The sequence below is a fragment of the Triticum urartu genome, chromosome 5A (genome assembly GCF_056163025.1).
Source record: "Triticum urartu cultivar PI428250 chromosome 5A, HENAU_Tu73, whole genome shotgun sequence".
In the NCBI taxonomy this organism is placed as follows: Eukaryota; Viridiplantae; Streptophyta; class Magnoliopsida; order Poales; family Poaceae; genus Triticum; species Triticum urartu.
Genome location: NC_141877.1, coordinates 467934802 through 467958868, shown reverse-complemented (window position 1 = coordinate 467958868; position 24067 = coordinate 467934802). Strand labels below are relative to the sequence as shown.

General features: G+C 45.6%; 1 long non-coding RNA gene and 1 pseudogene across 2 annotated transcripts; one reads left to right on the top strand and one right to left on the bottom strand.

Moving 5' to 3' along the window:
* Positions 1-16427: 16427 nt before the first annotated feature.
* On the bottom strand, positions 16428-20649 carry LOC147971997 (uncharacterized). Of its 2 annotated transcripts, XR_015602372.1 has the most exons (3): positions 17956-20628; positions 16928-17852; positions 16428-16816 (listed from the first exon to the last, which is right to left on the bottom strand). It is a non-coding gene; the product is annotated as an uncharacterized LOC147971997 (long non-coding RNA). The 2 variants fall into 2 exon arrangements; XR_015602373.1 differs by lacking the exon at positions 16428-16816 and having other exon boundaries at positions 17233-17852; positions 17956-20649.
* Positions 20650-20921: 272 nt separating this feature from the next.
* LOC147971996 (uncharacterized) overlaps positions 20922-24067 on the top strand; it is a 50583-nt pseudogene continuing 47437 nt past the window's right edge.

Genomic DNA, 24067 nt, shown 5'->3' with positions numbered 1-24067 from the left:
ATACACAAATCCCTCTTGGAGATCACCCCTCAAACTTGGCCAAAAAAGAAAGATATGCTGGAGTACCCACCTCCTGGGGGGCTTTGAGGGCGAGGAGGGTCTCCGCACAGTCTGTTTCCGGTTGCGTGTTGCGGGCGCCTCCCTGGGGCCCTCTGCTCCATCTGCTCTTCCCGGACGGCCCGCACCGGGCGGATTGCCTCGGGGTCCATGATGGATGGACCGCAGGTGCTGCCAGGGCCACCGTCATGGGGTGGCTCCGGACGCATCGGCATGCGCCGTCTCACATGCCCGCCCGCATGCGAAGGGGAGGTCGGGGCGACCTAGCCCCATCTCTTTATGTCCCTTGTGACACCTTGTATTTGGAACCAGTTTATCTACTTGCTTGTGTCATGCTGAGCACACACTCCCGATGCAAACCTCGAATGTCGGGATGGGGCTACGTCCTCTTGACACCACAACGCCCACCAAGCAAGGCTCGGCACTCCTTTGCATGGAGACCCTGTAGAATATGGATAGGGGACAAATGGGTTAAGGGCACCCACAACCAGGGACCTCCTATATGGCGACCTGCGCGCCAAGTAGGGAGGAAACATGCACCTCCCCTCCCCCCCCCCCCCCCCGCAAGCATTTTTAGGCTAGCCCATGCGGAGGAGGAATGGCCATGTTTTTTCATTTCATTTTCTAGATTTTTTTATTATCTTCTTCTTTAAGATAATTCAGGATTGCAAAAAGTTCTCAATTTCAAAACATAACGAAATTTCAACAAAACGTTTGAGAAATCATAAAATGTTCATGATTTTGAAAAATCTTCAAGAATTCAGAAAATGTTCACAGATTCAAGAAATGTTTGTGATTTTGGCAAAAAAATGTTTGCATGTTTAAAACGAGTTTATGATTTTGAAAAATTGTTTAGGAATTCTTGCGTATTCAAAAAATGTTTGTGGATTTGGAAATTTTTTCGCAAATTCACAAAACATTCATGAATTTTCGTAAAATGTTCATAAAAAAAATGTAAATGAAATTCAGAATTGTTCCCATATTTCAGAAGTAGTTCATAGATTCAAAAATGTTCATCGATTCAAAAATTGTTCACGAATTAAAAAAGTGATCATGCATGTCAAAAAATGTTTTCATGAAGAACAAAACAAAATCATTAATTTCAAAATGTGTTCCAAAAATTCAAGAAATGTTCATCGATTCAAAAAGGTTCACTGATCTGAAAAAATGTTCACAAGTTTCAAAAATATGTTCCAGTTTAAAAATGTTTGCAAATTTGTAAGAGATGTTAACAATTTCAAAATATAGCAAATTTAAGAAATGTTTACGATTCCAATTTTCTTTTAGCAATTTATGTATTTATGATTCTTAAAAGGTTCATGACTTCAAAAAATGTTCAAAAATTAGAAAGATGTTCACAAAATGATAAATAATAGGATAATTAGAATAAATAAACACATAAATTTAAATTGAAAATAAAATAAAAACGAACGTGAAAAAAGGAAAAGAAAAAAGAGAATGAAAAGTATCATTTAAAAGAAAAGAAAATGGAAAAACGAAAAAAGAGAAAGGAGGAAAAAACCCAGATGAAAAAACAACGGAAAACCTTTAGTTCGTCAGCGCAGTCAGCTCGACATTACAACTTGCGGTCTAAAAGTCTATCGCGAGCTTGAGGACAGGATGTGTAGGGAACAGTTCGGATTTGCAAAGAAGCCCGCACGCCCTAGTCCCCGCGTTGTCCCCCCCCCCCCCCCCCCCCCCCCCGCGGGCGACTCGGGCGACGGCGCCAGATCTTGCGACACGCAACCCCTCCCTTCCTCGCCAACTGAAGGAAATATGCCCTAGAGGCAATAATAAAGTTATTATTTATTTCCTTATATCATGATAAATGTTTATTATTCATGCTAGAATTGTATTAACCGGAAACATAATACATGTGTGAATACATAGACAAACAGAGTGTCACTAGTATGCCTCTACTTGACTAGCTCGTTAATCAAAGATGGTTATGTTTCCTAACCATGAACAAAGAGTTGTTATTTGATTAACGGGATCACATCATTAGGTGAATGATTTGATTGACATGACCCATTCCATTAGCTTAGCACCCGATCGTTTAGCATGTTGCTATTGCTTTCTTCATGACTTATACATGTTCCTATGACTATGAGATTATGCAACTCCCGTTTGCCGGAGGAACACTTTGTGTGCTACCAAACGTCACAACGTAAATGGGTGATTATAAAGGTGCTCTACAGGTGTCTCCAAAGGTACATGTTGGGTTGGCGTATTTCGAGATTAGGATTTGTCACTCCGATTGTCGGAGAGGTATCTCCGGGCCCTCTCGGTAATGCACATCACATAAGCCTTGCAAGCATTGCAACTAATGAGTTAGTTGCGAAATGATGTATTACGGAACGAGTAAAGAGACTTGCCGGTAACGAGATTGAACTAGGTATTGAGATACCGACGATCGAATCTCGGGCAAGTAACATACCGATGACAAAGGGAACAACGTATGTTGTTATGCGGTCTGACCGATAAAGATCTTCATAGAATGTGTAGGAACCAATATGAGCATCCAGGTTCCGCTATTGGTTATTGACCGGAGGCGTGTCTCGGTCATGTCTACATTGTTCTCGAACCGTAGGGTCCGCACGCTTAACGTTACGATGACAGTTTCATTATGAGTTTATGTATTTTGATGTACCGAAGGTTGTTCGGAGTCCCGGATGTGATCATGGACATGACGAGGAGTCTCGAAATGGTCGAGACATAAAGATCGATATATTGGAAGCCTATATTTGGATATCGGAATCGTTCCGGGTGAAATCGGGATTTTACCGGAGTACCGGGGGGGGGGGGGGGGTTACCGGAACCCCCCGGGGGGTTATTGGGCCTACATGGGCCTTAAGGGAGAAGAGGAAAGGAGGCAAGAGGTGGCCGCGCGCCCCTCCCCTTCCTAGTCCGAATAGGACAAGGGAAGGGGGGCGGCGCCCCCCCCCTTTCCTTTCCCTCTTCCTCCTCTTTCCCCTTCTCCTTATCCAACTAGGAAAGATGGGAGTCCTACTCCCGGTGGGAGTAGGACTCCCCCTTGGCGCGCCCTCCTTGGCCGGCCGCCCCCTCCCCTTGGCTCCTTTACATACGGGGGCAGAGGGGCACCCTAGGACACACAAGTTGATCTTCGTGATCGTTCCTCAGTCGTGTGCGGTGCCCCCCTCCATGATATTACACCTCGGTCATATTGTAGCGGTGCTTAGGCAAAGCCCTGCGACGGTTGAACATCAAGATCGTCACCACGCCGTTGTGCTGATGGAACTCTTCCCCGAAGCTTTGCTGGATCGGAGCCCGGGGAGCGTCATCGAGCTGAACGTGTGCCAAGAACTCGGAGGTGCCGGAGTAACGGTGCTTGGATCGGTTGAACCAGGAAGACGTACGACTACTTCCTCTACGTTGTGTCAACGCTTCCGCTTCGGTCTACGAGGGTACGTAGACAACACTCTCCCCTCTCGTTGCTATGCATCACCATGATCTTGCGTGTGCGTAGGAATTTTTTTGAAATTACTACGTTCCCCAAAAGTGGCATCCGAGCCTAGGTTTTATATGTTGATGTTATATGCACGAGTAGAACACAAGTGAGTTGTGGGCGATATAAGTCATACTGCTTACCAGCATGTCATACTTTGGTTCGGCGGTATTGTTGGACGAAGCGGCCCGGACCGACATTACGCGTACGCTTACGCGAGACCGGTTCTCCCGACGTGCTTTGCACATAGGTGGCTTGCGGGTGACAGTTTCTCCAACTTTAGTTGAACCGAGTGTGGCTATGCCCGGTCCTTGCGAAGGTTAAAACAGCACCAACTTGACAAACTATCGTTGTGGTTTTGATGCGTAGGTAAGATTGGTTCTTGCTTAAGCCCGTAGCAGCCACATAAAACTTGCAACAACAAAGTAGAGGACGTCTAACTTGTTTTTGCAGGGCATGTTGTGATGTGATATGGTCAAGACATGATGCTAAATTTTATTGTATGAGATGATCATGTTTTGTAACCGAGTTATCGGCAACTGGCAGGAGCCATATGGTTATCGCTTTATTGTATGCAATGCAATCGCGCTGTAATGCTTTACTTTATCACTAAGTGGTAGCGATAGTCGTGGAAGCATAAGATTGGCGAGGCGACAACGATGCTACGATGGAGATCAAGGTGTCGCATTGGTGACGATGGTGATCACGACGGTGCTTCGAAGATGGAGATCACAAGCACAAGATGATGATGGCCATATCATATCACTTATATTGATTTCATGTGATATTTATCTTTTATGCATCTTATCTTGCTTTGACTGACGGTAGCATTATAAGGTGATCTCTCACTAATTATCAAGAAGTGTTCTCCCTGAGTATGCACCGTTGCGAAAGTTCTTCGTGCTGAGACACCACGTGATGATCGGGTGTGATAGGCTCTATGTTCAAATTCAATGGGTGCAAAACAGTTGCACACACGGAATACTCAGGTTATACTTGACGAGCCAAGCATATACAGATATGGCCTCGGAACACGGAGACCGAAAGGTCGAGCATGAATCATATAGTAGATATGATCAACATAGTGATGTTCACCAATGAAACTACTCCATCTCATGTGATGATCGGACATGGTTTAGTTGATTTGGATCACGTAATCACTTAGAGGATTAGAGGGATGTCTATCTAAGTGGGAGTTCTTTAAGTAAATTAATTGAACCTAAATTTATCATGAAACTTAGTACCTGATAGTATCTTGCTTGTTTATGCTTGATTGTAGATAGATGGCTCGTGCTGTTGTTCCGTTCAATTTTAATGCGTTCCTTGAGAAAGCAAAGTTGAAAGATGATGGTAGCAATTACACGGACTGGGTCCGTAACTTGAGGATTATCCTCATTGCTGCACAAAAGAATTACATCCTGGAAGCACCGCTGGGTGCCAGGCCTGCTGCTGGAGCAACACCAGATGTTATGAACGTCTGGCAGAGCAAAGCTGATGACTACTCGATAGTTCAGTGTGCCATGCTTTACGGCTTAGAATCGGGACTTCAATGACGTTTTGAACGTCATGGAGCATATGAGATGTTCCAAGAGTTGAAGTTAATATTTCAAGCAAATGCCCGGATTGAGAGATGTGAAGTCTCCAATAAGTTCTATAGCTGCAAGATGGAAGAGAACAGTTCTGTCAGTGAGCATATACTCAAAATGTCTGGGTATAATAATCACTTGATTCAATTGGGAGTTAATCTTCCAGATGATTGCGTCATTTACATAATTCTTCAATCACTGCCACCAAGCTACAAGAGCTTCGTGATGAACTATAATATGCAAGGGATGAATAAGACTATTCCCGAGCTCTTCGCAATGCTGAAAGCTGCGGAGGTAGAAATCAAGAAGGAGCATCAAGTGTTGATGGTCAACAAGACCACTAGTTTCAAGAAAAAGGGCAAAGGAAAGAAAAAGGGGAACTTCAAAAAGAACAACAAACAAGTTGCTACTCAAGAGAAGAAACCCAAACCTGGACCTAAGCCTGAAACTGAGTGCTTCTACTGCAAGCAGACTGGTCACTGGAAGCGGAACTGCCCCAAGTATTTGGCGGATAAGAAGGATGGCAAGGTGAACAAAGGTATATGTGATATACATGTTATTGATGTGTACCTTACTAATGCTCGCAGTAGCACCTGGGTATTTGATACTGGTTCTGTTGCTAACATTTGCAACTCGGAAACAGTGACTATGGATTAAGCGAAGATTGGCTAAGGACGAGGTGACGATACACGTGGGAAATGGTTCCAAAGTCGATGTGATCGCGGTCGGCACGCTACCTCTACATCTACCTTCGGGATTAGTATTAGACCTAAATAATTGTTATTTGGTGCCAACGTTAAGCATGAACATTATATCTGGATCTTGTTTGATGCGAGACGGTTATTCATTTAAATCAGAGAATAATGGTTGTTCTATTTATATGAGTAATATCTTTTATGGTCATGCACCCTTAAAGAGTGGTCTATTTTTATTGAACCTCGATAGTAGTGACACACATATTCATAGTGTTGAAGCCAAAAGATGCAGAGTTGATAATGATAGTGCAACTTATTTGTGGCACTGCCGTTTGGGTCATATCGGTATAAAGCGCATGAAGAAACTCCATACAGATGGGCTTTTGGAACCACTTGATTATGAATCACTTGGTACTTGCGAACCGTGCCTTATGGGTAAGATGACAAAAACACCGTTCTCCGGTACTATGGAGAGAGCAACAGATTTGTTGGAAATCATACATACAGATGTATGTGGTCCGATGAATGTTGAGGCTCGTGGCGGATATCGTTATTTTCTCACCTTCACAGATGACTTAAGCAGATATGGGTATATCTACTTAATGAAACAGAAGTCTGAAACATTTGAAAAGTTCAAAGAATTTCAGAGTGAAGTTGAAAATCATCGTAACAAGAAAATAAAATTCCTACGATCTGATCGTGGAGGAGAATATTTGAGTTACGAGTTTGGTGTACATTTGAAAAATTGTGGAATAGTTTCGCAACTCACGCCACCCGGAACACCACAACGTAATGGTGTGTCCGAATGTCGTAATCGTACTTTACTAGATATGGTGCGATCTATGATGTTTCTTACTGATTTACCGCTATCGTTTTGGGGATACGCTCTAGAGACGGCCGCATTCACGTTAAATAGGGCACCATCAAAATCCGTTGAGACGACGCCTTATGAACTGTGGTTTGGCAAGAAACCAAAGTTGTCATTTCTGAAAGTTTGGGGCTGCGATGCTTATGTGAAAAAGCTTCAACCTGATAAGCTCGAACCCAAATCGGAGAAATGTGTCTTCATAGGATATCCAAAGGAAACTATTGGATACACCTTCTATCACAGATCCGAAGGCAAGACTTTTGTTGCTAAATTCGGAAACTTTCTGGAGAAGGAGTTTCTCTCGAAAGAAATGAGTGGGAGGAAAGTAGAACTTGATGAGGTAACTGTACCTACTCCCTTATTGGAAAGTAGTACATCACAAAAACCTGTTTCTGTGACACCTACACCAGTTAGTGAGGAAGCTAATGATGATGATCATGAAACTTCAGAACAAGATACTACTGAACCTCGTAGATCAACCAGAGTGAGATCCGCGCCAGAGTGGTACGGTAATCCTGTTCTGGAAGTCATGCTACTATATCATGATGAACCTACGAACTATGAAGAAGCGATGGTGAGCCCAGATTCCGCAAAATGACTTGAAGCCATGAAATCTGAGATGGGATCCATGTATGAGAACAAAGTATGGACTTTGGTTGACTTTCCCGATGATCGGCAAGCAATTGAGAATAAATGGATCTTCAAGAAGAAGACTGACGCTGACGGTAATATTACTGTCTACAAAGCTCGACTTGTCGCAAAAGGTTTTCGGCAAGTTCAAGGGATTGACTACGATGAGACCTTCTCACCCGTAGCGATTCTTAAGTCTGTCCGAATCATGTTAGCAATTGCCACATTTTATGATTATGAAATTTGGCAGATGGATGTCAAAACTGCATTCCTGAATGGATTTCTGGAAGAAGAGTTGTATATGATGCAACCAGAAGGTTTTGTCGATCCAAAGGGAGCTAACAAAGTGTGCAAGCTCCAGCGATCCATTTATGGACTGGTGCAAGCCTCTCGGAGTTGGAATAAACACTTTGATAGTGTGATCAAAGCATTTGGTTTTATACAGACTTTTCGAGAAGTCTGTATTTACAAGAAAGTGAGTGGGAGCTCTGTAGCATTTCTGATATTATATGTGGATGACATATTACTAATTGGAAATGATATAGAATTTCTGGATAGCATAAAGGGATACTTGAATAAGAGTTTTTCAATGAAAGACCTCGGTGAAGCTGCTTACATATTAGGCATTAAGATCTATAGAGATAGATCAAGACGCTTAATTGGACTTTCACAAAGCACATACCTTGACAAAGTTTTGAAGAAGTTCAAAATGGATCAAGCAAAGAAAGGGTTCTTGCCTGTGTTACAATGTGTGAAGTTGAGTAAGACTCAATGCCCGACCACTGCAGAAGATAGAGAGAAAATGAAAGATGTTCCCTATGCTTCAGCCATAGGCTCTATCATGTATGTAATGCTGTGTACCAGACCTGATGTGTGCCTTGCTATAAGTCTAGCAGGGAGGTACCAAAGTGATCCAGGAGTGGATCACTGGACAGCGGTCAAGAACATCCTGAAATACCTGAAAAGGACTAAGGATATGTTTCTCATATATGGAGGTGACAAAGAGCTCATCGTAAAAGGTTACGTTGATGCAAGCTTTGACACTGATCCGGACGATTCTAAATCGCAAACCGGATACGTGTTTACATTAAACGGTGGAGCTGTCAGTTGGTGCAGTTCTAAACAAAGTGTTGTAGCGGGATCTACATGTGAAGCGGAGTACATAGCTGCTTCGGAAGCAACAAATGAAGGAGTCTGGATGAAGGAGTTCATATCCGATCTAGGTGTCATACCTAGTGCATCGGGTCCAATGAAAATCTTTTGTGACAATACTGGTGCAATTGCCTTGGCAAAGGAATCCAGATTTCACAAGAGAACCAAGCACATCAAGAGACGCTTCAATTCCATCCGGGATCTAATCCAGGTGGGAGACATAGAGATTTGCAAGATACATACGGATCTGAATGTTGCAGACCCGTTGACTAAGCCTCTTCCACGAGCAAAACATGATCAGCACCAAGGCTCCATGGGTGTTAGAATCATTACTGTGTAATCTAGATTATTGACTCTAGTGCAAGTGGGAGACTGAAGGAAATATGCCCTAGAGGCAATAATAAAGTTATTATTTATTTCCTTATATCATGATAAATGTTTATTATTCATGCTAGAATTGTATTAACCGGAAACATAATACATGTGTGAATACATAGACAAACAAAGTGTCACTAGTATGCCTCTACTTGACTAGCTCGTTAATCAAAGATAGTTATGTTTCCTAACCATGAACAAAGAGTTGTTATTTGATTAACGGGATCACATCATTAGGTGATTGATCTGATTGACATGACCCATGCCATTAGCTTAGCGCCCGGTCGTTTAGTATGTTGCTATTGCTTTCTTCATGACTTATACATGTTCCTATGACTATGAGATTATGCAACTCCCGTTTGCCGGAGGAACACTTTGTGTGCTACCAAACGTCACAACGTAAATGGGTGATTATAAAGGTGCTCTACAGGTGTATCCAAAGGTACATGTTGGGTTGGCGTATTTCGAGATTAGGATTTGTCACTCCGATTGTCGGAGAGGTATCTCTGGGCCCTCTCGGTAATGCACATCACATAAGCCTTGCAAGCATTTCAACTAATGAGTTAGTTGCGAAATGATGTATTACGGAACGAGTAAAGAGACTTGCCGGTAACGAGATTGAACTAGGTATTGAGATACCGACGATCGAATCTCGGGCAAGTAACATACCGATGACAAAGGGAACAACGTATGTTGTTATGCGGTCTGACCGATAAAGATCTTCGTAGAATATGTAGGAACCAATATGAGAATCCAGGTTCCGCTATTGGTTATTGACCGGAGATGTGTCTCGGTCATGTCTACATTGTTCTCAAACCGTAGGATCCGCACGCTTAACGTTACGATGACAATTTCATTATGAGTTTATGTATTTTGATGTACCGAAGGTTGTTCGGAGTCCCGGATGTGATCATGGACATGAAGAGGAGTCTCGAAATGGTCGAGACATATAGATCGATATATTAGAAGCCTATATTTGGATATCGAAATCATTCCGGGTGAAATCGGGATTTTACCGGAGTACCGGAGGGGGGGGGGGGTTACCGGAACCCCCCCCGGGGGGTTATTGGGCCTACATGGGCCTTAAGGGAGAAGAGGAAAGGAGGCAAGAGGTGGCCGCGCGCCCCTCCCCTTCCTAGTCCGAATAGGACAAGGGAAGGGGGCGGCGCCCCCCCCTTTCCTTTCCCTCTTCCTCCTCTTTCCCCTTCTCCTTATCCAACTAGGAAAGATGGGAGTCCTGACTCCCCCTTGGCGCGCCCTCCTTGGCCGGCCGCCCGTCCCCTTGGCTCCTTTATATACGGGGGCAGGGGGCACCCTAGGACACACAAGTTGATCTTCGTGATCGTTCCTTAGCCGTGTGCGGTGCCCCCCTCCACGATATTACACCTCGGTCATATTGTAGCGGTGCTTAGGCAAAGCCCTGCGACGGTTGAACATCAAGGTCGTCACCATGCCGTCGTGCTGACGGAACTCTTCCCCGAAACTTTGCTGGATCGGAGCCCGGGGAGCGTCATCGAGCTGAACGTGTGCCAAGAAGTCGGAGGTGCCGGAGTAATGGTGCTTGGATCGGTTGAACCGGGAAGACGTACGACTACTTCCTCTACGTTGCGTCAACACTTCCACTTCAGTCTACGAGGGTACGTAGACAACACTCTCCCCTCTCGTTGCTATGCATCACCATGATCTTGCGTGTGCGTAGGAATTTTTTTGAAATTACTACGTTCCCCAAAACCAACATCGTCGGCCGGAGCCACCAGGGCACGCCCCTAACGGTGGCTGGCGGGCGGGCACCTTGTCTCCTCTCCTCGGTGGTGGTTGGCGCGGGACAATGACCCTCCAGGGTGTAGACGTTGGACGTATGAGGGGCTTGGCGGTGTGACAATGGTGGTTGTTGGTGGCAGTGTGCTGGTAGTAGCGGCGCGACCGCGGTCAGGTGGCAACTCGTGGCACGACGGCTGTGTCTCCATGGCGGCAGGTGCTTCACTCAACTAGGAAGGTGTTGGGCCCTCAAGTGCAAGGGTTTGTAGCAAGCAACAATGTCCTTCAAGTGGCCTCAAGGTTTATCAAACCAACAGGAATTTAGTAAGCCAACCAATGATCAGTACCTGCACACACAAATACAGAACCACCTTAGCCCCAATAGGACTGGTGAGGTTGTCAGTCTCACTAGGTTGCTAGTAACAAGGATTAAAATCACAAGTGTATGGAAAATTTGATTGCAACGAAAAAGTAAAACCAAGGAATAGAAAAGAGTGTTTGACCAAGGAACAGAAAAATGGACCAGGGTCCACAGGCTCACTAATGGTTTCCCTCCAAGATAAAGTATGGTGTGGTGAACAAATTACAGTTGTGCATCGATTAAACTGTAGTTTTTATAACTACAATCCAATTGCATCTATAGCTAATACTCATCCCAAGACCATGTGCATCATAAAGTATTAAGTAAGAAACGAAGTATTGCAATGAATAAGATGATATATTGTCTTCACCCCGTGTTCAAAGGACACCTACAAAACCATCTTTTCTATCACTAGTGCCAACGGCACAATACAAGCCTTTTTCCACTTTCTGTCAATGTGGTACATTAATTACTTGCAATTTTAAACCCAACTATCATACACAAATCCCTCTTGGAGATCACCCCTCAAACTTGGCCAAAGAAAGAAAGATAGATCAGAGAGCATATTAGTAGTATAAAGGATGCTGGAGTATCCACCTCCTCGGGGCTTTAAGGGCGAGGAGGGTCTCCGCAAGATTTGTTTCTAGTTGCGCGTCGCGGGCACCTCCCTGGGGCCCTATGCTCCATTTGCTCTTCCCGGGCGGCCCGCATCGGGCGGATTGCCTCGGGTTCCATGATGGATGGATCGCGGGTGCTGCCAGGGCCACAGTCATGGGGTGGCTCCGGACGCATTGGCATGCGCCGTCTTGTGTGCCCGCCCGCATGCGAAGGGGAGGTCAGGGCGACCTAGCCCCATCTCTTTATGTCCCTTGTGACACCTTGTATTCGGAACCAGTTTATCTACTTGCTTGTGTCATGCTGAGCACACACTCCCGATGCAAACCTTGAATGTCGGGATGGGGCTACGTCCTCTTGACACCACAGCGCCCACCAAATAAGGCTTGGTACTCCTTTGTATGGAGACCCTGCAGAATCTGGATAGGGAGCAAATGGGTTAAGGGCACCCACAACCAGGGACCTCCTATCTGGCGACCTGCACGCCAAGTAGGGAGGAAACATGCACCTCCCCCCGCAAGCATTTTTAGGCCAGCCCATGCGGGAGGAGGGATGCCCCTGTTTTCTCATTTCATTTTTTAGATTTTTGTTTTTATTACTTTCTTCTTCAAGATAATTCGTGATTGCAAAAATTTCCCAATTTCAGAAAATAATGAGATTTCAACAAAAATTGTTTGAGAAATCATAAAATGTTCATGATTTTGATAAATATTCAAGCATTCATAAAATGTGCATGCTTTTGGAAAAAAAATGTTCGAATGATTAAGAAGAGTGTATGATTTTGAAAAATTGTTCAGGAATGCTTGCATATTCAATAAATGTTCATGAATTTGGAAAAATATTTACAAATTCACAAAACATTCATGAATTTTTGTAAAATGTTCATAAAAAATACAAATGAAATTCAGAATTTTTCCCAAATTTCAAAAGTAGTTCATCGATTCAAAAATGTTCGTCGATTCAATTTTTTTTCATGAATTAAAAAAGTGATCATGCATGTCAAGAAACGTTTTCATTAAGAACAAAACGAAATCATTAATTTCAAAATGTGTTCCAAAAATTCAAAAATGTTCAATGATTTGAAAGAATCTTCACAAGTTTGAAAAACATGTTCCAATTTCAAAAATGTTTGCAAATTTGTAAAAGATGTTCTCAATTTTTTAAAAAAATGCAAATTTAAAAGTTGTTCGTGATTCCAATTTTTTTTAGCAATTTCAAAAAATATTCATAATTCTAGAAAGGTTCACGACTTCAAAAAATGTTCAAAAATTAGAAAGATGTTCACAAAATGATAAAGAATAGGAAAATGAGAATACATAAATACATAAAATATAAATATGAAATTAAAGTAAAATAAAACGAACATGAAAAAGGAAAAGAAACAAAGAGAATGAAAAACATCATTTTATAAAAGAAAAATAGAAAAGAAAACGGGAAAACGAAAAAAGAGAAAAGTGAGAAAAAAAAGAAAACTAGATGAGAAACAAAAAAACCCGGTTTAGGGAGGGTTCTTGAAGCTTCCTAAGAGCATCTCTAGCAGACCCCGCATAACGCTTGGTCCGCAAATATTCCGGTGAGTATGCGGGCTCGGGCCAATTTTGCAGCCAGAATAGAGCCCGCATACTCGCCCGGCCCGCAAAAACTTTTGCCGCAGCCCGCACGCCCTGAGCACTATAAGCGTGGTTCCGCGACCCTTTTGCGGGTCCAAACCCTATCCCCCCGCCGCCGCGAGCCACCCAATTCCCCTTTCTCCTCTCCCAATTTCTCGCCGCCGGCGACCCTCCGCCCCGCCTCCAGCCGTCATGTGGGGGCGAATGTGGAGCTCCGGACGTGGCTCCGGCAGTCAATCCGGCCGTGAGAGGGACCCGGAGCGCGAGCGGCGCGTCCGGTCCGACGGCGGGAGGAAGCGCGGCGTGCGAGGTGGACAAACCGCGGGCTTTTGCCGTCGGCGAGCTTCGACCGCCGCGAGACGGTGGAGTACGACCGCCGGCGTGCGTCGTTCTCCTCCGCGCGGTCTTCATACGCCGGATCCCCCTCCTCCTCCGTCGCGGGCTTCCTCCTCGTGAAGAGGGAGTGGTCGGACGAGGAGGAGGAGACGGAGCTGCCGGCGCCGTTCCCCTTCGCGCCGGTGAAGGAGGAGCCCGAGGACCCCGCTCCGCTCGGCCGCCGCGGAGTCGTCGGGCCCGAGGACTTCGTCGCGGAGTTCGACGCCATCGCCACCGTCGTCGCCGAGCGGAGCGTGCGCGAGGAGGAGGAGCGACGGCGCCACGCCGAGGAGCTCGAAGCCCTCGAGTGGCGGCAGGCGGTCGCCGGCAAGGAGAAGGCCGAGGAGTGGCGCCGCATCCGCGCAAAGCAGGCGAAGAAGTTCATCGATCTCTGCAGCTCCGACGAGGACGAGTGAGCGTCCAGCTCCTCCATGGCGTCGTCCGGTTGCCGCGACCTCGCCGCCGTTACCCCCTAGTACTAGTTTAACGTAGTATGTAGTATAACTATGCTTGTAGTTTGATGAACCATGTAGTATGTGATGAACAATGTAGTATGTGTGATGAACTGTGTTTGCGCAATTTCTCTCGCGAAAGAAGTTTTTCAAATTATGCAGGTTTAGATACGGGTTCTGCTTGGACGCGTATATTTTTGACCCGCAAAAGTGATTTTCGTGAACCCGCAAACGCGTTTTGCGGGTCGTATTTTTACGGGGTCTACTAGAGTTGCTCTAATACCGGAGGAAAAAACCAAACTAGGTCGGCCGATGCGCTGAATAGGAGTGTGTAGGAGGGAGGGCGGGTATGTGCTAAGTCACTAAACAACGACCTACGCGCCAAATAGGAACCACGCCCACAAACCAATTACAAAGTATAGTACTACATGCCAACTTGGTGGGAGTCCCGTGCATGGTCCAGCTGTTCGGTGTGGCACAAGGACGATTATTCTAATACTTTTCATTGGCACTCATCTGTACAATACCCCATACACCCTGTCAGATACACCTAAGAATTGCCCTCGAGTATTAATGGTGCAATAGTGATACATGGGCCAGTAATGCAAAAGTCATCCCCTATGTGTAACCAATCTATTCATGCAAAAGCCAACATTTTATTTTCTTGTGAGATATTCTTTCGTTGATTATCTTTTGAATAAAAATCTCATTTTAAAATATTCTTATATATTTGAATTCTTGACGATGTGGCTTTTAAAACAAGATCAATCTTGAATATATTTTAAGAGAGTTTATATTTCATGAACATATTTCACTCATTTCAAAAAGCTGATTTGACTCACTGGAAAAACATATTTCACTCACTGGAAAAACTCGATTATTTCAAAATGCTGAGTTCACTCATTCCAAACACTGCTTTTACTAATTCAAAAAAGAAAAAAACTAATTTCACTTAATTTAGATTTTTTATGGAATTAGATCACGTGTATACAAGGTTATACAAGATTGATCTGATTTAACTCATTCCAAACTCGATTTGAATGTATCCAAGATTGATCTAATTCCATAAATTGGATTGATGACTGACGTGGTGACATGAGGCTATATTTAATGCCAATGGTAAATACCACATGTATACAAGGAAGGCTAGCTTGCATGCACCGATCTCCAGCAGAACCAATGAACGCATGCATGAACCGGACCTCCCGTGCATGAGATAATAGCTTTTCTCAACTTGGTGGGCCGTGGCTCCCCAATACCATGAAAAATGATGTGAATAGCCCTTAGTAAATGACTCATCTAGCTTCTGTAAACCCACCTAACTGGCCAAAGAAATATAAAAGTGTTTAGATCACTAAAGTAGGAATTTGGCATTTGCCAGTAGTGCCAAGTGCCAACAGCTGCCAAATCTACAAACATGAAAGCATGTGTACCTTTTTTAGTGGATAATAGAAAATAGCTGATCTGCCGTTGAAAGCATGGGTACATGAGCAAGCCCCATGCTCCGGTGTCAAATTGTTATTTACATTAATTCATGTCAGAATCATGACGGGATAGAGACATAGAGTTGTTTATATTAATTCATGTCAGAATGAGGCTCATGTTGCAGCAAAAAAAATGGCTACAAGGGATGGCAATGGGTACCCATTACCCACGTATCCATTGTGTAAAAACCCTATTAGGGTAAGGTATGAGACATAGAGTCACCCATGGGTATATAAATAGGGAATTCTGAAACCATATTATCTCTACACTTTGTCGTGAATGTGTGAACTCAAAATGTATGAATATATGATGTTGTTTTGATGTGTTGTTGTTTACGAGAAAATGATGTTGTTTATTAAATGTGTTGTTGTTTATAAGTATGTGTTGCCATGTAATGTGTTGCTGTTTATAAATTTTTATTGTATATTGCTTTTTATGGCTATGAGTTCTTCAAACTGATGCTTTGCAAACATGGGTAATTTTACCTGCGGGTATCCGTTTACCATGTCAGGTAATGGGTATGAGAAAAAAATTATATCCATTGGCGGGTATAGGTAAGTTCAAGGTAGACGGATAAAGGTATGGGATGGCTCCACCCGTATCCAAACCCCTGCAGGTGCCATCCTACACCGGAGAGAAATAAGAGATTTTGACATGGCATTCTAAAAAAAGAAGGAAAATCGACATCCATGCCGATCGACCAGTGTTCGGCTAATTTGGTCACGCACATGTCGTAGATGCGCTAAGCGCGCAGTATCACACATCCTACGCTGCAGGCTACCTCGATAGTGATCACAGTGACGATGAGACTCGCCTTCTCATAAAATATTTGGAATACAGTTTTCTTCAATACTAAAATCAGAAATCGGGGATCTACTCCTTTATTATCGAAGAGGATAAATGTTCTTAACAACATCTTCATAATCACCCTTGATACCTCGACACAACACAGCAGAAAATAAGGAGATACAGTCCTGAACCGAAAAGTTATCTACGGTAGGCAATGAGCAGCTTCACTCCTTGGTCTCCTATCACCTGCCCTTGAGATCGAAAGCACCAACATATCCTTTACTATTTCACATAACATTCAGCAAGTCACAAGCACAATGACTTATGTAGAATGCACTGAGCACTACCACCCTCCACTCATTAGTCGGCAGCTTGAAAATGACAGAAAATATCAGGAAAGCGGTAGGTCTATCCCTCCACATCCTGCAGAATTCATGTCTCCTGGTAGCATTCGATGCTGTCCAGGAGCGTCTCCTCCCAGATTACTCAATTTTCCAGACAAAATTGGCGTGATAGGAGAGTTTTGATGTGCGTCCCCCTTGCTGCAGAAAGCATAGAGAGATTTGTTCAAACCATATAAACAAGCACAGGCGTTCAGGAAAAATGTGCCATTTGATGCACACAAGGAACACGTGATAAGAGAAGAGACCCACCATTTTACATAGTTATAGTCAGGGTACGTTTTCTTTAGAAGCTCCAGCAAAGCCTTTGTGGTAATGTAATTTGGTGCGCACATATATCTTCGGGATGATTCCTGGTTTCTCATATATTAGAAGGAAAGCATGGGCCACATCATGGACATCGACTATTTGCCAGATCGTATCATTCAACGCATTAGGACCTCTTGTAATAAAATTTTCAGCACTCCCAGCAGTCAATAATAAATAATAAATAGATCTCTAACATGCAATTAAGAGGACGGAGTAAAAATATTTGTGCACAAACAGAAGAAGCAATATAAGACATTATTAAGACTCGTAATATTAGTACAATCATATTTATCAAAAAAGGGTTTCCCCTGCTTTATTACATTATATGTGGAGGAAAAGGATGCAGGGGGTGGAAGTGTGGTAGGTGGGGCCACGCACACTCGCCCTCCTCTATTCACCGTTTTGGTCTATTGATTTATGATGATACAGGTATGGAGGATGGCTTTGCCCTTGCACTCAAACTCTCCTCTGTACACCATTTTGCCCCGCATGAGCAAGCATCCTCGAGAGTGTGTCAAGTGTTTCCCTTCCTTACAGCATTTCCGTGTACCTACACGTAAATACAACGAAAAATAAGTGTAAATTCTTTTGACAACATTGACACAAAATGTTATTATCCCGTCCCAGATTTTTATTTCAAAACTTGATCCACAACTTAAGAAACTATGAACAGTATCAAGTGTGTTATTCACGCTGGAGTTGAACCATGGTACTCTCCATACTCGGATTCTTCTTGTCTTTTTTTTACGCTAATAGGGAGGGAACGTGCCCTCCTTGTTCCCCGGGAGCGAACCATCCTTTGCTCTGAGAGGCTCTTCCGAGGAGGCATTCACGCATGCACTTCTCCCCCTCTTCAACATCTTCTTTTCTGGAAAAAAAAAAGAATTTGCCATGTCAATGGAGAAAATTGTCATGGTATAGCAATGTTTTTCTTAAACCACTTTTTTTGCAGGAAAACTTGTATTACTCACTTCACACAGGATTACAATCAAAGTAGTTAAGCTCAATGGCCTCCGGAGGTCCCGACCCAAGCCAGGTCATAGTTCTTCCCTCCACACGAGCAAAGTTTGCAAGAGAGTTACTAACTTTATTTTGAGCTCTACTAACGTGAGTAATACTAGTTTTACGAAGACCCATGAGATACTTGATCTCCTTTACCAAAGCTGAATAGACTGATCTATCTTCATCACTGGATTTTATCATCTTCACTGCAACTGAAGAATCCATCTCGATCGCCACCGGAAGTTCCGAACGCATCAACGGCAATGATAGCCCTTCCATACACGCTCCTAGTTCAGCTTCGAGGGCTCCCCGACACGAGAACAATTCCCTGCAAGAGGAGAAGATAATGCAGCCCTGTTCATCACGGAGTACCATGCCTGATCCAGCTCTTCCATCCTCTGAAAACGACCCGTCCGAGCTAAGTTTCACCCAGCCTCGATCCGGCCGAACCCAGCCACAAGCTGCAGCCACTGTTCTTTTATGTGATATGCGTAGCAAGGCATCTGGAAACACAGCAGTTTTACCTTTGCACGGATCCGCAAACGGGTCATTTTTTATGCATAATAGCGATTCCAAGTAGCTGCATAAAAAACGTTTGGATACCTCTATCAGTGGTGGACTCTTGTCATGAACGATCTCATTTCGTACATGCCAACATCTCCAAATAAGCATCAGTAGCATGGCTCGATCAGTATCTGGCAACACTTCCAGAGCTTGAAACAGCCACTCAACTCCAATGTTTTTTATTGATTCAATTGCAGGAAGCCGCCACACATTTGCCATCTCCTTCCATAGCTCAACTGAATTTGGACAAACACAAAAAGGATGGTAGTTGTCCTCAATTCCTCTGCCGCAAATTGGACATATGGGCATTGTCTCAAGACCCCTACGGTGCTTGTTTTGCCATGTTGGTAGGGAATTTGTGCATAGACGCCAAGCAAAATTCTTGATTGTAGGAGGAACTTCACAGGACCATACAAGCTTCCAACATTTTCTGCTACCATCCGGAGCCGAGCTTGATGAACCTGTAGCTTCACCGGCGGACAGTTGCAATGCTAGATTATAAGCACTTTTGACAGAAAAATTTCCGTGCACTCCTGGACCCCAAGCTAATATATCTTCATGGTGCATACTGCACTGTGAAAGAAAAGCGGACTCCTTCCCCTCTCCCTCCCGAGGCGCTCCCGCGAGCGCCGTCGGGAGGCAACCCTCGCGCCTCCCCTCCGGCCCTCCGCCCCGCCTCCCCCTCCCTCGCCGCCGCCGGCCAAAGGCCGCGTGGCCAGGCGGCGGCGGGGCGGTTTCCCCCTGCGCGCAGTTGGATGGAGTCGCGGGCCGCCTTCCTCCTGCCCGCGGCGTCGGGTCCCGGCCGGCTCTTGCTCCGGCGCTCCGCCCTGCGCCCTTGTGGCCCGCCGGCGTCTCCTCCTCCCCTCCCCCTGCTGCTCGTGGGATTTGGTGGGCAAGGTCAGTGTTGGCGGCGGATCTGGGCCGGTGGATGTGCGGGTCATCGTTGACGGGGGTGGCCGGCGACCCCGTGGTGGTGGTGGTGTGGCGGCCGGTGTCCGCGTTGCCGGTGCGGGGTGGCGGGGCTTCGGCTGGTGCTGACCAGGGCGTGGAGGCGCAGGTGATGTGGTGGTGGCAGGTTGATTGTAGCGGCGGCCAGATTTTCCTGGTGTCGGCCCGTCTGTAGGCTGCGTGTATCGGCCTTCGACCTCTCTTTTCGACGTCCGTTCGCTTCTTTTATCGGAGGGCTGGCCTTCTCCTGGCTGCGGTCCATCCTTCGTCTCGCACCCGGTGCCGTAGGACCGAGCTGGTCTCGCGCCCGGCAGCAGGATCGGCCCGTCTCGCGCCCGGCAGCAGGATTGCGCTCGTCTCGCGCCCGGTGTAGCAGGACGGCTCGATGGAGGCTTGTTGTGGCCGGCCTATTGGGTCTCGGCGTTGGGTCTGGCCAGGGGTGTGAAAGGCGGATCCTTTCCGCCCGTCTCTGCGGTGGGGGTAGCGGTGGGGCTCGGGGGACTTGGTGTCAAGGTCTTGGATTTCAGGGCGGCGACCCTGGTGGTGGTGGCGCGGTGCTCATGGGCAGAGCTCGTGCCTCGGCGCTGCCCGGCTACCACAGCCGTGTGGGCGGTGTGGTAGCTGGGGTGTGGCGTTCGGTGGCAGTGAATGTTGGCCGGGGTGAAAACCTACTCTATTTTCGGACGGACTGGCGACGGCGAAGATCGCTCCCTTCTTGAAGGCGTCGTCGCGGCTATCACTACCCGTCGTGGTGCTTCAGGGGAAACTCTGATCCTCGGATCGGGCGGTGGCGATGCTCCGGTGTCGTATCCTTCCTGAAGGCACCGCCTTGGAACCCACAGTTCGTCATATGCGGCTTCACTTCTTCGGATGAAGCCCCCGGCGGCTCTTGTCGTGCTAGGGTATGTGTTGTTGCGCTCAGCGCCCATGTATCCTGCCTTGGGTGCGTCTGTGTGTGTGTTTGTGGTGGGTGAGTGTGGTTGTTCCGGGCACTGTGGATCTTTGCTTTATATATAAAGCGAGGCGAAAACCTTTTTCGGCAATATATCTTCATGCAATCTTGGAGATGCTCTGATCTTCAAGATTTTCACAACATCACAAGGTAGAAAGTATGTCTGCAGCAACTGTAGTTACCTAAAATACAGTAAATAGAAAAGGCTTGCTCCATGTCAGAATATAGTGTTGTGTATGTATAGCTGGAGTACGTGTGTATAGTTTTCCCTGTAATACGCACGTCCCCACGCCCCCTCTCGCGGCTAGCCCACGATCACCATCGTGGGTTCGTGCTCTCCCTGTAACTCTATATGAACTGCCCCAGACGCAATACGATCTGTGTGTTCGATCTCTCTCTGTCTTCATGGTATCAGACGCAAAGGAACTTCTCAATCCTTTCGCGACCGATCCCACCCACCCTTCCGCTGCCATGGACACCAACCCCGTTTCCTCCCCTGACTCCTCAGCCGACGGCGATCACGCCACTGCCGGTGTTCTCCAGGATACCATCTTCACTACTCCAAGTGCCGCCGTGCCTCCGCCGCCTCGCGCTTTTCCCTCCTCCGTGCTGCAGACCATTGATATCTGCCACCATATACCCATCACCCTCGACCTTCACGCCGGCAACTACACCCAATGGTGCCGGTTCTTCTACATCGTCGTGGGCATGTTCGGGATCCGCGATCACATCATCGCCCCTGCTGCTCCTGCTCGTCGTGATCCCGAGTGGGTTATGATCGATCACTGCATGGTCCATTGGCTCTACGCCACGATCTCACCTGAGCTTCTCGCCACCGTCATGCAGCCCGAGGACACCGCTGCCGTTCTCTGGTCGGCGATCGACGACATTTTTCGCAACAACCAGCTCTCCCGTGCGGTGTACCTCGACGCCGAGTACCACGTCGCCGTTCAGGGGGGTCAGATGATCATGCAGTACTGCACCCGCTTGAAGACATTCACTAATCAGCTCGCCGATCTCGGTCAGCCCGTCGGCGACAAGCAGCAGCTCTTCAACATGATCCGCGGCCTCAACCGTCAGTACCACGGCGCGATCCCGCATCTCACCTCGCGCGTTCCACTGCCCACTTTCCTGCAAGCTCGGTCGTTCATCCTTCTCGAGGAGCACCGTGCTACCTCTTGAGCACTACGTTGGTTTTCCCCGAAGAGGAAGGGATGATGCAGCAAAGTAGCGTAAGTATTTCCCTTAGTTTTTGAGAACCAAGGTATCAATCCAGTAGGAGGCTACGCGCCAGTCCCTCGTACCTGCACAAAACAAATAAATCCTCGCAACCAACGTGATAAGGGGTTGTCAATCCCTACACGGCCACTTACGAGAGTGAGATCTGATATATATGATAAGATAATATTTTTGGTATTTTTGTGATAAAGATGCAAAGTAAAATAAAAGCAAAGTAAAAGCAAAGGAAATAACTAAGTATTGGGAGATTAATATGATGGAGATAGACCCGGGGGCCATAGGTTTCACTAGTGGCTTCTCTCGAGAGCATAAGTATTCTACGGTGGGTGAACAAATTACTGTTGAGCAATTGACAGAATTGAGAATAGTTATGAGAATATCTAGGTATGATCATGTATATAGGCATCACGTCCGAGACAAGTAGACCGACTCCTGCCTGCATCTACTACTATTACTCCACTCATCGACCGCTATCCAGCATGCACCTAGAGTATTAAGTTAATGAAAACAGAGTAACGCCTTAAGCAAGATAACATGATGTAGAGGGATAAACTCGTGCAATATGATGAAAACCCCATCTTGTTATCCTCGATGGCAACAATACAATACATGCCTTGCTGCCCCTACTATCACTGGGAAAGGACACCGCAAGATTGAACCCAAAGCTAAGCACTTCTTCCATTGCAAGAAAGATCAATCTAGTAGGCCAAACCAAACTGATAATTCGAAGAGACTTGCAAAGATAACCAATCATACATAAAAGAATTCAGAGAAGATTCAAATAGTTTTCGTAGATAGACTTGATCATAAACCCACAATTCATCGGTCTCAACAAACACACCGCAAAAAGAAGATTACATTGAATAGTTCTCCACAAGAGAGGGGGAGAACATTGTATTGAGATCCAAAAAGAGAGAAGAAGCCATCTAGCTACTAACTATGGACCCGTAGGTCTGAGGTGAACTACTCACACTTCATCGGAGGGGCTATGGTGTTGATGTAGAAGCCCTCCGTGATCGATGCCCCCTCCGGCAGAGCTCCGAAACAGGCCCCAAGATGGGATCTCGTGGATACAGAAAGTTACGGCGGTGGAATTAGGGTTTTGGCTCCGTATCTGATCGTTTGGGGGTACGTAGGTATATATAGGAGGAAGGAGTACGTCGGTGGAGCAACAGGGGGCCCATGAGGGTGGAGGGCGCGCCTGGGGGGGGGGGGGTAGGCGCGCGCCCTACCTCGTGGCCTCCTCTTTTGTGTCTTGTCATAGGGTCCAAGTCTCCTGGGTTTTGTTCGTTGAAAAAATCACGTTCCCGAAGGTTTCATTCCGTTTGGACTCCGTTTGATATTCCTTTTCTTCGAAACCCTAAAACAGGCAAAAAACAACAATTCTGGGCTGGGCCTCCGGTTAATAGGTTAGTCCCAAAAATAATATAAAAGTGGATAATAAATCCCAATAATGTCCAAACAATAGATAATATAGCATGGAGCAATCAAAAATTATAGATACGTTGGAGACGTATCAAGCATCCCCAAGCTTAATTCCTGCTCGTCCTCGAGTAGATAAATGATAAAAACAGATTTTTTGATGCGGTGTGCTACTTGGCATAATTTTAATGTAATTCTTCTTAATTGTGGTATGAATATTCAGATTCGAAAGATTCAAGACAAAAGTTCATATTGACATAAAAATAATAATACTTCAAGCATACTAATTAAGCAATTATGTCTTCTCAAAACAACATGGCCAAAGAAAGTTCATCCCTACAAAATCATATAGTTTAGTCATGCTCCATTTTCGTCACACAAGAATACTCTCATCATGCACAACCCCGATGACAAGCCAAGCAATTGTTTCATACTTTAGTAATCTCAAGCCTATAAACTTTCACGCAATATATGAGCGCGAGCCATGGACATAGCACTATGGGTGGAATAGAATATAATGAGGGGGGTTATGTGGAGAAGACAAAAAGGAGAAAGTCTCACATCAACGAGGCTAATCAATGGGCTATGGAGATGCCACCGATTGATGTTAATGCAAGGAGTAGGGATTGCCATGCAACGGATGCACTAGAGCTATAAATGTATGAAAGCTCAACAAAAGAAACTAAGTGGGTGTGCATCCAACTTGCTTGCTCATGAAGACCTAGGGCACTTGAGGAGGCCCATTGTTGGAATATACAAGCCAAGTTCTATAATGAAAATTTCCACTAGTATATGAAAGTGACAAAACAAGAGACTCTCTATCATGAAGATTACGGTGCTACTTTGAAGCACAAGTGTGGCAAAGGATAGTAACATTGTCCCTTCTCTCTTTTTCTCTCATTCATTTTTTTGGGCCTTGTCTTTTTTTATGGCCTTTCTCTTTCTTTTTTTGGGCC